General features: G+C 42.3%; 1 pseudogene; it reads left to right on the forward strand.

Moving 5' to 3' along the window:
* Nucleotides 1-12400: 12400 nt before the first annotated feature.
* Nucleotides 12401-13167, forward strand: LOC110328499 (annotated as a pseudogene).
* Nucleotides 13168-14877: the final 1710 nt, after the last annotated feature.

Below are 14877 nucleotides of genomic sequence, written 5' to 3' on the forward strand. Positions count from 1 at the left end.
GATTTCTGAGTTTGAGGCCAGCCTGGTGTACAGAGTGAGTTCCAGGACAGCCAGGGCTACAGAGAAAAAACAAACAAACAAACAAACAAACAAACAAAAAGAATCTCCTGCCTTGATGTTGTGTAAACATAGCCCCCCAATTAGAGTGTCTGTGGGATTATTTCTTGATGCTCAAAATATAAACTACAACCATTTTTCAGTGAGAAATTGGATATATAAATTGTGATACATACAAAAATGGAATACTATATGGAAGTTAGAAATAATTAACAAGGCAAGAGAAATACCTTAGTGGTTAAGATCGTATACTGTTCTTCCAGAGAAGCTAAGCTCAAATCCTAGTACACACATCGGGTTGCTCACAACCTCCTCTAACTCCAACTCCAAGGGAAGACACATTCTTCTGACCTCTTGGGGCACCTGAACACACACACACACACACACACACACACACACACACAAATAAGTAAATAAATATAAATAAATAAATCTGTTTAAAATAAATAATTAGCAGCAACACACATAAAATCCACAGACAAAATTTTGGGTATAGATGCTGGCCTGAATAGATTAGTAATAAATTCCTATTATTTTTTAAGAAAAAAGATTGCTTGTTAAACATGCTCAGGGCCCAGAACCACAAAGAAAAAAGAACTGGGTAACTGTATTAAGATATCCTGGTGTGTCGATATTATACTTTGGGGTTTGTCAAACTTCTTTCTAAATACCCTTAGAACTTCATCATGGGGTCCTAGATCATACCAACCACAAAGAAAGCAACAACAAATAAAACCAGCTAATGACTGGCTTGCTTAGTTACAAAGTGAGCAAAAATCTAGGAGTAGGAATCTGCTTCTGTTTTATCTGCTAATGATCTTGATAATCTTTTTAAAATCACGTTGATGGAGCAGAGAGATGGCTCAGAGGTTAAAAGCACTGACTGTTCTTCCAGAGATCCTGAGTTCAATTCCCAGCATCCACATGGTGGCTCACAACCATCTATAAGGAGATCTGATGCCCCCTTCTGGTGTGTCTAAATCATAGATAAATCATTTTTAAAAAGTTATTTTTAAAAAGTTATTTTTAAAAATTCTAAATAGATGCACATTGTCATAAGGAAATGGCACTGTTGACCACACACACACACACACACACACACACACAGAGAGAGAGAGAGAGAGAGAGAGAGAGAGAGAGAGAGAGAGAGAACATATTGATGAGATAGAAACTGGTTGGGCACGACAGGGACTACAAAGAGCAGGTGGGAGAATGTTTCTTCTGGAGACCAGGGATGGCAGAGGAGGTCTGGTGTCTGTTCCTTCCTATGTCTCAAGGACATAGCCCCTTGACAAGAGACTGCACAAGGGCTTGCCCTGGACACCCTGTGGCTGGTCCAAATGGACTTAGCAGCTCATCTTCCTTTCCATGCCTCTCTCATCCCAATTTCTGCCCAATGTCCTATAAAAAAAATTCTTAGACTAGTTCTTCCTCAGTATCTCATCTCCAGGGGCCTGCTCCTGCTATATAGGAATTCTCCCCTGCCTCTCTTGCTCTCACTTGCAAATCTATAAGTCATTACTCTCTGAAACTCACCCTTGTGGCCCATGACTTTCACTCTTCAGCTTCACAAGACAAGAATCCGAAAGCTGCCATCTTGGGACGGCTTTGGGGCCATCAAGTTTTCTAGGGCTCTAGTCACCCCCACTCTTAACTAAACTCGTTGAATTGGGAAAAGGCTTTATTGATATCGGTGACACCCCAGTATTTTCCTGCGCCAATATTAGGTCCTCAACAGGGAAATCCAAAGCAACATGAAAGAGCTAAACGATTCACGTCGTGAAAGTTCACGTCAGTGGGTGACTCAGAAAGGAAACCATTGACAAATGTAGTCCGTAGAGTTCCAGGACAGCTCTAGGATTCCTGCTCACCTGCTGCTTACATGCTACCGCGATTATTGTTACACGCTACCGCGATTATCGTGAGACATCCTTCCTGTGGTCAAATGATAAAGAGATTTTGCAGATACAGTCAAATCGTCACTCCGTTGGGTTTAAGCTAAGGACATAATCTGGGTCATGCAAGGTTCTTTCTGAGTCAAACGGACAGAGAAAGTGTGGCAAGGCAGAATGTTCAGATAGAATCTACCTTGGATCTCTTTTATATATTTCTCTCTTTCTCCTCTCCTTCCCTGTCTTTTCCTCTCTTCCCATTCCTTTCCCCTCTTTCTAGAATGCTGAAACCTGAGACAAACTAGTGTTATCTAGAAGAAAATCTGCTTCCTTGCTCGCTCAGAGTCCATTCCTTGGAAGGCAAGAACAAAGTAGGCTAAGCTAAGTCGCTGTGTCGAGCATAACCCTTCAAATCCTTCTCAACTGTGCTAAAGGAACACTGTACTAAGGACACGTGCTGTGGATCCTGCTGGGTCCTGCTGGACCTTAGCAGGGCTGTAGACACAGGCGTTATTCAAACTCCAGGCGATTCTTCCTGTCTATTCTGATGCTCCTGAATGCTTGAGGGTATCTGAGACATCTTGGTGATATCGGGTACCTCGGGAAAGGTCTCACCCATCACCTATCTCTCGTTCCAGGTACAACTGGACTGTGGATCTTCTTAGTGATTTTATCTCCCAGCCCCTCTGTTAGCGAATTGCCATCATCCTTACAGTTTTCATGTCATTGATGTTTTTCTTCCTCTCCCAGCAATCTACCCCACCTCCCTAGAACGGCTGAGCTGTGGAAGTTATGTCCACAAAGATGCATGACTAGCCAATAAATTCATAAGAAGATAAATTAACTTTGTTACTAGTGTCATCAGGGAACTGAAAATCAAAACTATTGTTAGGCAGCTAGACAGTGTCCGTAGGCCTGGAGACCAGTGGGAGTAAACTCATTCTTCATAATTGGGTTTGGACACCACATCCCATGTATTATGTGAAGTCACGAAGGTGTCATGGATTTGTTAAGGGACAAGAGAAACCAAGTCTTCCTGGTCAAAAGAATAAAATTTGGATTTCCCCCTATGGCCCTGAATCACAGAAAATTCTGATGCACCCCATGGGGAATAACTATTGTCCTCTCTCTTAAAAGATAAACCAACTGGGCCTGTCAATCAACAGACTAGGAGACCAACCTCAAAAACGCTGATTCACCTGAAGACACGCTTAAGTGATGGGAAGGAAAATGATTGCCTTACTGAGATATGATCCATGCCAGGAGCCACTTCCGTGGCAATGCTTACAAATCATCACTCCCCAAACTGCCAAGTTTTCTGAACTCCAACTCAAGAACTTAACCTTTTCTCTTCCTCTTTCTATCTGTTCTTGGGCTGCCACTCAAAGTTCTAAGCATGCTTTCCCCCAACACTCTGGGTTCTCTTCAGAAGACTATCCTTAAATATAGATCGTATCATGTGTTAATAAGAGTAGTTTTGTGTGCGGGATTGATTTTAATGCTTTGAATTAATCCAGCCCTCAAAATTGTGAGCATTGAATGGCTCACAATTGAATCTGTGTGAGCATTGAAGGTCCTTGTCCCCAGTTGGTTTCGATCAAGCAATAAACAACCAATGGCCAATGGCTTTGCCGAGAGACTGAGGCGGGGCCCTTTAAATTTGCGCATGCTGGGAACTGGGAGAAAGAAGCAAAGAATCGCCATGATTTGGAGGGAGACAGATCAGATTTGGAGCTACAGAAGGAAAATCATCCGAAATGTAGGTGAGAAGGAATGTGAACCCCAGACGAGCTGCCCAGAGCATCTTACGCAGCAAAGACTAGGGAGCCGCCCAGAAGGAGCCAGGACAACAAAGACAATATAGAATTAGAGGGGGTTAAGCCAGGAGTACTGGAGGAAACGTGTGCTAGCCACGGGGAGGAATAGAACTGCCTGGCCTTTGAGCTAGTCCAGGCATATTTAAAGTTAACTGGCATGTGTGTGCGTGCGTGCGTGCGTGCGTGCGTGCGTGCGTGCGTGCGTGTGTGTGTGTGTGTGTGTGTGTGTGTGTGTCTGTGTCTGTGTCTGTGTCTGTGTGTCTGTGTGTCTGTGTGCGTGTGTGTATTCACGAATCCAGATACCTCTTGGGCAAGTGCAGCCAGCGCACACGGCCCACTGGGAACAAAGCGATTAGTTAAAAAGTACCGCGACAGTTTTGCATCTTCTTTTCCTATATGTATTCTTTTTATTTATTTCTCGTCTTACTGCTCTAGCTAAGCCTTAGACTGCTATAGTGAAGAAAGTGGACATCCTTATCTTGTTTTTTATCTTAGTGGAAATGCTTATCCCCATTAAGTACAACATTGTACTTAGTATTTGTAATGTATAGCCTTTCTTATGTTTCGGTACGTTCCATTTATTAAGTTTCTTTACAGCTCTTATTGGGAGCAATTTTGGATTTTACTATAAAGAACTTTTTAGATTTATTCAGAATATCATATGATTATTGGCCTCTAGTCCATTTGTGTGATTTATTATATTTAATAATTTCAGTATACTAAACCATCCCTGACTTCCTGGAATGAAGTCAACTTGATCATGGTAAATGATCTTTCTGGTATATTCTTCAATCTGCTTGCTAGTTTTTTTTCTGAGAATTATTGTATATGTGTTCATCAGGATACATACATACATACATAATGTGTGTCTTTTTCTGGTTTTTAGAATCAAATTAATGCTGGCTTTAAGAAAGGCATTTGGTAGTATTCTTTCCCTTTCTGTTGCTTCCAGTACTGTGAATGTCGTAGGTGTTAGTTCTTTAAAAATCAATAGAATTCAGCAGTGAATGCCTCTGTGCCTGGACACCATCAGTGGGGGAAAAAAAATTTGTCATTACTGCTTCACTCTTGAGGTTTGGGGGGATTTTTTTATCTGTTTGTTTGTCTGTTTTTCAAGACAGTGTCGCCCTGGCTGTCCTAGTACTTGCCCTGTAGACCAGGCTGGTTTCAAACTAGCAGAGACCCACCCACCTTTGCTTTCCAGTGCTGGCACTTCAGGCTTGTGCCACCACTGCCCAGCATCCCAGTGCTCTTTATACATTGTTTTAATCACTTACTGAATCTTTGTTAAGTTTCAGTGGGTCACATGTGTCTAGAAAATTTCCCATTTGTTATAGATTTTCCAATGTATTAGAATATAAGTTTTGAATGTATGCTATGACAATTTTCTGAACTTCGTTGTGAATTTCACTGGTATCCGTTTTAGTGCCTCCTTCTTCATTCCTAGTTATTAACTTGAGTCTGCTCTCCTTCTTTGCTCAGTTTAGCTAAAGGTTTGTCAATCCTGTTTGTATTTCCAAATATGACAGTAGTCGTTTCATTGATACTTTGTAGTGTTAGTTTGTTTCCATTGTGTTAATTTCTTCCTGGTCTTTTTATTTCATTCAATGTTAATTATGGTTTTCCAAGCCTCTAAAACTCATAATTTATTTGAGATCTCAACTATTTTTTTAATGGGTGTATTCATTGTTTGTTTTATTTTAAATGTACTAGAGTACTCTGTCTGCAAGCTCACCTGTATGCCAGAAGAGGGCATCGGATCCCTTTATAGATGCCTGTGAGTCGCCATGTGGATATGGTGAATTAAATTCAGCATCTCTGGAAGAGCAGTCAGTGTTCTTAATCACTGAGCCATCTCTCCACTGAGCCTCTTCTCTTTCCTTCTTTGGTTTGTTTGTGTGTGGTTTCTGTTTGTCTGTTTGGTTGATTTTTTGGTTTTGTTGTTGTTGATGATGATGATGTTTTTGGTTTTTTTGTTTTGGTTTTTTGTTTTTTTGTTTTTGAGACAGGGTTTCTCTGTGTATCCCTGGCTATCTTGGAACTCTCTCTGTAGACCAGACTGGACTTGAGTGCTGGGACTAAAGACATGAGCCAACACCTCTGGCTCTCCTATTTTTATATGAGTACACTGCAGCTGCCTTCAAACACACACTAGAAAAGTGCACAGGATCCCATTACAGATGGTTGTGAGCCACCATGTGGTTGTTGGGAATTGAACTCAGGAAGAAGTCATTGCTCTTAGTTTTGTTGAGCCATGTCAACAACCCTTCTCTTCTACTTTTTTTTTTTTTTTTCTTTTTTTGGTTTTTCAAGACAGGATTTCTCTGTGTAGCCCTGGCTGTTCTGGAACTCACTCTGTAGACCAGGCTGGCCTCAAACTAAGAAATCCACCTGCCTCTGCCTCCTGAGTGCTGGGATTAAAGGCGTGCGCCACCACGCCCAGCATTCTCTTCTACTTTTAATGTAAGCATTTGTAACTATGAATGTCTTTCTTAGCACTGCTATCATTATGTCTTGGGTATATTATGTTTTTATTTTCATTAAATTCTATAAGCTTTTCAGTTTTCTTCTTGATATCATTAATGACCCAGTTACATATTCGTGTTTATGTAATTTCTGTCATTTATCTTCCAGTTTCAATCCATTGTGACAAGATAGAATACAGGAAATTATTCCCACTTTCTTATATTTGTTAAGGTTTTCCTTGTGTCCTAGTGTAAGATCTATTTTTAAGTACACTACATGACTGCTTAAGATAATGTATATTCCGTAGTATTTGAATGGAATTACCTGTAAATGCATATTATATACATTTAACCTATAATGCCATCTCTTCCCTTTTGCTTTGTTTTCACCTCTGTTTTGTTGTTTGCTGTGTTTCTCTGTTTCAGAGTTTTCCGTTTTGTTACTGATTGTGACCCGTCTGAGTGCAAGTGGGTTATTGAAGCTACCCACTATTATTGTGTTGGGGTAAATTATTTGTGTCTTTACATTTAATAGTGTTTGTTTTATGAAATTGGATGTGCCAATGTTCAATGAGTATGTTTGGAAATGTTACATCATCTTGATGGATTCTTCCTTTAATCAGTAGGAAATGACCTTTTTTTATATCTCCTCTGACCACTTTCTTTGGTTTGAAGTCATTTTGTCATATTTTATCAGATATTATCATGGCGATGCCTGAATGCTTTTTAGTTTATTTGTGTGGAATGCCCTTTTCTATCGTCTCGCTCCAAGTCTGCTCGTCTTTAACAGTGAGGTATGTTTCTCACAGACAACAAATAAATGATGTGGTGGTGGCGCTTGTTGCTGATGCTGCAGTTTTACTGTGCTTTGTTTTGAGAAACAGTTTTACTCCGTAACACAGGCTGGTCTGCAACTCAGGCATCTACGGTGTTCTCAGGGAGAATGCCCCCCCCCCCCCCGTGCTCATGTGCTTCAATAGTCGGAGCCCCGTTGGAAGAACAGTTTGGGGAGGGTTAGATGGGGTGGACTTCTTGGAGGAGGCGTGCATGAGGGGCTTTCCCCAGTGTGTTCTCTGCCTCCTGCTTAGGGATCAGCTGCTCTTGACACAATACCTTTGCTGGGCCATCATGGACTCTATGCTTCTGAGACTGTAAGACTAATTAAACACTTTCTTTTATAAGTTGCCTTGGTCATGGTGGGGGGGTTGTTTGTTGTTGTTGTTGTTGTTGTTGTTTTGGGGTTTGTCGAGACAGGGTTTCTCTGTGTAGTCCTGGCTGTCCTGGAACTCCCTTTGTAAACCAGGCTGTCCTTGAACTCAGAAATTTGCCTGCCTCTGCCTCCGGAGTGCTGGGATTAAAGGCATGTACCACCACGCCCAGCTTGGTCATGGTGTTTTATCACAGCAATAGAAAAGTAATTAAGACAGCATCCTCCCGCCTCTTAAGTACTTGGAATTACAGAAATATCTAGAGCTTGTTTTTATTTGTTTGTTTGTTTGTTCAACCTGATAGTCTGTCTTATGGTTGAGGAACTGAAACCTCTAGCGTTCAGTTGTTACTGAAAAATATTTATTAATTTTTGCCATATTAATATTTCATAGTGTTTGCTGTTTTCCTAACCGTTGTTTACTAACTGCTGCCCTAACAGTTTTATCTTTCCTCTGTTCCTCTTTTTCTGAAGGGCATAAAATTCCTTCAAGTATCTTCCGCAGTGTCGGTGGCCAGGCATTTCTCTGGTTTATCTGGTTTATGTTTATCCTGGACAATTTTTGTTCTTCCATAAACTATGACAAATAGATTTTCAGGATATAGTAGTCTGGGTTGGCAGTTGTTTGGTTGGCTGAAGTTGTTCCATCCTCTCCAAGTCTTAGATGAGAATTCTGCGGGGATTCTGTGATAGGCTTACATTCATATGCAACTAGATGAATCGTTCTTGCAGCTCTCGGGATTTTTTCTTCTGTTCTTTATACTTAGCATGGTAACTACATGATATAGGAAAGGCTCTTTCTGTGTCCTGTCTGCTTAGTGTTCTAAATGCTCCCTGGGTTGGTAAGGCATATCTGTATCTAGATTTGAGAGGGTGGTGTTGTTTTTCTGCTGCTGCTGCTGCTGCTGCTGCTGCTGCTGTTACTGCTGCTACTGCTGTTACTGCTGTTAGGATATAAAATGCCTTTATCCGAAAGTTCATTTTCTAGCCCCATGATTCATAAACTTGACCTTTAATGGTGTCCTGTAAAGCTCATAGGCTGAGATGGCTAGTTCGATGTCAGCTTGACACAAGATAATGTCATCTGGGAAGAGGGAACCTCAATAAAGAAAAGGCCTTTATAAGGTTTATCTGCAGGCAAGCCTGTAGGGCATTTTCATAATTCATGATGGATGGGGAGGACCCAGCCCATTGTGGGTAGTGTCATCCTGGGCTGGTGCTCCTGGGTTCTTCTATACGAAGGAGGGGAAGCAAACCGTGGGGAGCAAGTCAGTGAGCAGCAGCTCTCCATGGCTTCTGCACCAGCTCCTGCCTCCAGAGTCCTGTGTTTGGGTTCCTGCCCTGACTTCCTTGGCTGACAGTGATGAGGAACCGTAGGCCTAAAGCTCTTTCCTAGGCATGTTGTGTTGGCCATGGTGTTCCATCACAGCAATGGTAACCCTAACTAAGACATACTCTGTTCATTCTCTATCTGAATATTCTTGCTAGTGTCTGAATGGAATAATTTACTCATCTTGTCTTCCACCACTGATATTCTGCCTTTGTTCTAGTCTATTGGTGGAACCTTATACTGATTTGTTATGTGAGTTAATGGACACTTTATTTCTTTCTCTTTATTAAATTTATTTTTTATATCCTGTATTGATTCCCTTACTTCATGCAGCTCATTATTTGCATTCTTTTTTTAACTTGTCTAGGAACTTTTTGAATCCCCTTTGATTCCGTTAAACATTCTTAGAATTATTCTTTTGAATTCTTTGGGATTTAATCACTCTCTTTAGAATCTTGTATCATGGAATTAGCACTATTCAGAGGGATCACGCCGCCTTGGTTTTTCTCGTGTTTCTTGTATTTCTACTTGGGGACCTGTTCATCTGGTGTAACCTCATTAGCTGGATTTTTATGTATTTCAGCTGTGTTTGTTCAGTAGTTTTGTTTTGCTGGTTCTGTGCAAAATAATGTTTTTAGACAATATACCCTGATCCAATTGAAGTTCTTATGAAGCTCAGATGAAACTAGGTTGAGGTGTTCTGTCACCTTGAGGAAAGGAGAGTGTCTTCTGCTGTTACACCCTCCGGCACGGGAGAGCCCCAGGTCCTCTCTGAGATTAGAATGTCAGTTGCAAATGCAACCAGTCATCTCTGGCTTCAACAGTGACTCTGGAATAAAGTGACAAGAACAACACTGCATGTGCTGAGGACATCAGTGTCTAAGGCTAGGAAAGGCGGGGAGGTAGACTGACCACAGTCCCCCAGGACCTTCCCCTCCCCCCCAACCCCGTCCCTGCCCCAGTATTTCAGTCCAGCCTCTCTTCAAACGTATTTGATATCTCATCTTAAACTTAGGATTCCCCCTTTTCTCTGCCTCCTAAGTGCTAGAATTACAGACATACACTCCCACATCCAGGTCAGGAGTTAGTATTAGACCAGAAAAAGTCCAGGAGGAAAAGGAGATGGAGATCAGAAATTGGGATCGAGTTAAGACACTCACATTTAAAGATGATCAAAGCCAGCCAGGCAGTGGTAGCCCGTGCCTTTAATCCCAGCACTCCGAAGGCAGAGGCAGGCAGATCTCTGAGGTATAGAGGCCAGCCTGATCTACAGAGTGAGTTCCAGGACAGCCAGGGCTACATAGAGAAACCCCTGTCCCAAAGCAACAGCAACAAAAACAAACAACACAAAACAAAATGAAAAACACAAAAAAACATAATTTAAGCTTCAAAAAGTTAAAGAGTAAGAAGGGGGAGGGATGGCAAAGACAGAGAGAGAAAATTAGGTGAAGATAAGGTAAAAGTGCACAGATCCCGTGGGGCAGGGGGGGACGTGATAGAATAAATAAAGAAGCATACAGAATAAGCATAAGCCTTAATGAACAACATAAAAACCAATGCAAAACCATGAAGATGAATAGAATTTTTAAATAAAATAATACAGATTTTGAAAAGTATAATGGGCAGGTATGATGGCTAACTGGGTAAAAGAGCTTGCTGAGCCTGGAACCCACATAAAAGTGGGAAGAGAGAACAGATTTCACAAAGCTGCATACATACACACAGACACACACTCACACAGAGACATACACAGACACACACGCACACACATACATACACAAAAACACACAGACACACACTCACCCACACACATACATACACACAAACACACACACTCACCCACACACATACATACACACAAACACACAGACACACACTCACCCACACACATACTTACACACAAACACACAGACACACACTCACCCACCCACATACATACATACATACACACAAACACACAGACACACACTCACCCACACACACACATACATACATACACACAAACACACAGACACATACACACAGACACAGACACAGACACAGACACACACACACACACACACACACACACACAGATACACTCATGTCACAGTAATAAATACACTTTTAAGATTCTGGTCTTTTAGTTATAGTATTACTTCCTTTGTGCAGTGGATTTTGAAATGTTTTCTTCCCTGTGATATCTCGGATAGCAAATTATGCAGAAGCAGAAGGTGCGGTTTATAACTCCAAATCAAACCTGTAAAACACATTTGTTGGTGTGCGATTCGCTGAGTCCCAGTCAAGTTCGTGTCTTTTGAGTTGAGCTTCTGCTCGGTCGCCAGTAGGTGTCAGTGCGCCCTTTGTTTTTCCTAAGCCCTCGGCGCCAACTGTAGCTTTGTCACCAGTTATTGCTAGGCAGGTGTTGGGCTTCTAAGTCGGGTTCTGATGTTCCACGCCCCTCTGCTGGTCATGTTTAGAGCTTGAAATACTCGCCTTCCACTGTGTTTCTTGGCGTCCACTTCTGGAGTTCCCCCAAGTTTCGGATTAAACCAATTCATGTGTGAAGGATCCACTGTCTATCACCATAGTTCCTCAGTCCAGTGTTCTGGGCTTACCCAGGCTATGTTGTCAAAGACAGGTTCATGAGTCAACAGGTCAGCTGTCATCCCATGTCACTTCACAGAGTATATCCAACCACAGTTTCTTTTTCTTCTTCTTTTAAAACTTACTTTACTAGCTTGTGGGTGTGTGTGCAAGTGTGTCTGCACCACATGCGTGCAGGGCCCACCCAGAGGGCAGAAAAGGGTGTTGGATACCCTGGGACTGGAGTTACAGATGCTTGTGAACTGCCTTATTGGTGCTAGAGAGGAGCCCAGGTTCTCTGGAAAAGCAGCAAGTGTGTGCTTAACCAGCAATCCATCATTCCAAGCCCAACCCCAGTTTCTTACTAGACACTGTTTTATAAATATTTTCTCACATTTTGTGGGTTGTTTTGTTCTGTTTTACACATGTTAAAAGTTCTTTGAAGCACAGATCTTATTGGGGTCTTTTTTTTTTTTTCTTTTAGTTTTCTTTTGTGAATTATGCCTTTAGTGTGGAATTTAGCAAGGCTTTGCCAAACACAAAATCAGAAGGACTAACTCCTAAAATGTATTAAGAGTCTTATCTTTTTAGCTCTTAAATGTTCCCACATGGTATGAGGAGAGGGTCCTCCTTCCTGTGGACACCAGGTGTCCTAGTAGCATTTGATAAAAAGTTTATTTTATCAATCATGCTGTCTTGACAGTTACAGAATCAACTAACCTAAACCCACAGGGGCTCACAGAGACTGAACCACCAACCAAAGAGCATACAGACGCTGGATCTGGGCCCCATCACATCTGGAGCAGATGCGTAGCTTGGTCTTCATGTTGGTCCCCTAACAATTGGAGTAGAGGGGGAGGGGCTGTCTCTGACTCTGTTGCCTGCCATTGGATCCCTTTCCCCTGAGTAGACTGCCTTTTGGGGCCTCAGAGGGAGAGGATGTACTTAGTCCTTCTGGGTCTGGATGCCCCGGGGCAGTGGTACCCAAGGTGGGCTTCTCCTTCTTTGAGAAGAAGGGAGAGGGTAATGGAGGAGAGATTTGTAAGGGTGGGACTGGAGGTACTGACCTTCAGAGATTTGAGCTTAGTACAATGGCGCCTTCCAGGAGGTTCTTCGTTGGGGGCACCTGGAAGATGAACGGGAGGAAGCAGTGCCTGGGAGAACACATCTGCAACCTGGAGGCAGCCAGCCTGCCGGCAGACACGGAAGTAGTTTGTGCACCGCCAACCGCTTACACCCACTTCGCCAGTCAGAAGCTTGATCCCAAAAGTACTGTGGCTGCACAGAACTACAACAACGTGACCAATGGGACCTTCACTGGGGAAATCAGCCCTGGCATAAATTATCAAAGACTTAGGAGCCACCTGGGTCGTGCTGGGGCACTCGGAAAGAAGACACGTCTTTGGGGACTCAGACGAGTTGATCGGGGCAGAAAGTGAATCATGCCCTAGCAGAGGGACTCGCAGTGATCGCCTGCATCGGGAGAAGCTAGACAAAGGGAAGCTGGCATCATTGAGAAGGTTGTTTTCGAGCCAACCAAGGTCATCACAGATAATGTGAAGGACTGGAGCAAGGTGGCCCTGGCCTATGAACCTGTGTGGGCCATTGGGACTGCAACCCCTCAACAGGCCCAGGAAGTACATGAGAAGCCCCAGGGATGGCTGAAATCCAATGTCTCTGGTGGGGTGGCTCAGTGCACCCGGATCATTTATGGAGGTGCTGTGACTGGAGCAACCTGCAAAGAGCTGGCAAGCCAGCCTGATGTGGATGGCTTCCTGGTGAGTGGTGCATCTCTCAAGTCTGACTTGTGGACATCATCGGTGCCAAACAATGAACATCCCTCATGGTTGGAGCACAGGAAGTGGGCTTCGTGTCACTTTGGCCTGTCACTTACATAGCCCTTGGCTCTCCTTTCTCCCAAGCCCTACTAGATGTCTGATGCAGAAATTCAGAACCTCTGGGTCTGTTTGTTTGTGGGATTTTTTTTTGTTTGTTTGTGGGATTTTTGTTTGTTTGTTTGTTTGAGAAATCTGCCTGCCTCTGTCAAGTTGCTTTTACTGATTTATTTTATCATATTTTTCATTAATTTATTTTATTTGCTTTACATCCTGATTGCAGCGCCCTTCCCTCAGACATAATTTTGCATACCAAAGAAACCATGCAAACCACAGATGTTTGACAAATAAGCCAAAAATACACCAAATGGAGAAAAGACACCAAATGGGGCTGGTCAAACTGAATGGCTGCATGCAAGAGAATGAAGATTGACCATATCTATTACCCTGCACAAAATTTAATTCCAAGTGGATTAAGTACCTCAACATAAGACTAAATACACTGAATCTGATAGAAGAAAAAGTGGGGAATAGCCTTGAAGAATTCATTGGCACAGGAAAGAACTTTCTGAACTGGACTAACACCAATGACTAATAATGGAACACACCAATAAATGACTCCTAATGACATACCGCTATACTCATAGATCAGTGCCTGGCTCAGCCATCACCAGAGACGCTTCTCTCACATTAGATGGGAAGTAACTCAGAGACCCCAACTGGACAATATGCAGAGAGTAAAAGGCTTTGGAACAATCAGTTCTGAATGTGATATTTCCATTAAACCTTCCTCTTGGGTCTCAGGGATCTATGTGGAAGAAGAAGCAAAAAGTTTGTAAGAGCTAGACATGATGGATGACTTTGGAGAAACAGTGTCTTCCAGATACAACAGGACCAATGCACATACAAACTCACAGATACTTTGGTGACATGCACAAGACCTGCACAGGTCCAAGCTAGATGACATCCTAGCACTGGGAAGGGGAAGTGGACACGGGGTCCCACTCCTAACCTGCAGTAGATACTTGCTGATAAAGGAAGCATCAGTTTTCCCCAATGGAGCATCATCAGGGGTATTAACCACTCTGTGCTCAGAACACGTGCCACATGCCCAGAAGTAGCAGGCCAACAACACAAAGCAAGCTTAATAGAATGGTATTTTGTGAACCTTTTGCTTTACTGTGTTTTGATATTTTTTTATCTTTTGCTTGATTGTTTTGATATTCATTTTCATGGGAGGGAGGGTATTTGTTTTCATTTCTGTTTGTTTCTTTCTCTTTTTGAGTAGAGAAAGGGAAAATAATATAAAGTTGGGTGGGTAGGGAGATGCGAAGGATCTAGGAGGAGTTGAGAGAGGAAGAAAAGCATGATCATGAAATAAAATATAAAATCTTTTGTAAAAGCCAAAGACAACGATAAAGATTATTGCAACAAGATTGGCAAACTCTTAGCTAAATTAATAAAATTGGAGAAGGAGCATGACTTTTAACAATAGACACTGGGGAATTCCAGAAAATCATCAGGGCATATATTACAACATGTACCCTACCAAACTGGGAAACCTAAAAGAAATGGATAGTTTTCTCCATATATACCAAGTTAAATCAAGATCAGATAAGCAACTTAACAGGCCTATAACCCCTAGTGAAATACAAGAAGTAATTAAGTCTTTCAGCCAAAAACTCAGGGCCAGATGGTGTTAACACTGC

This window comes from Mus pahari, chromosome 10, assembly GCF_900095145.1.
Source record: "Mus pahari chromosome 10, PAHARI_EIJ_v1.1, whole genome shotgun sequence".
Taxonomy (NCBI): domain Eukaryota; kingdom Metazoa; phylum Chordata; class Mammalia; order Rodentia; family Muridae; genus Mus; species Mus pahari.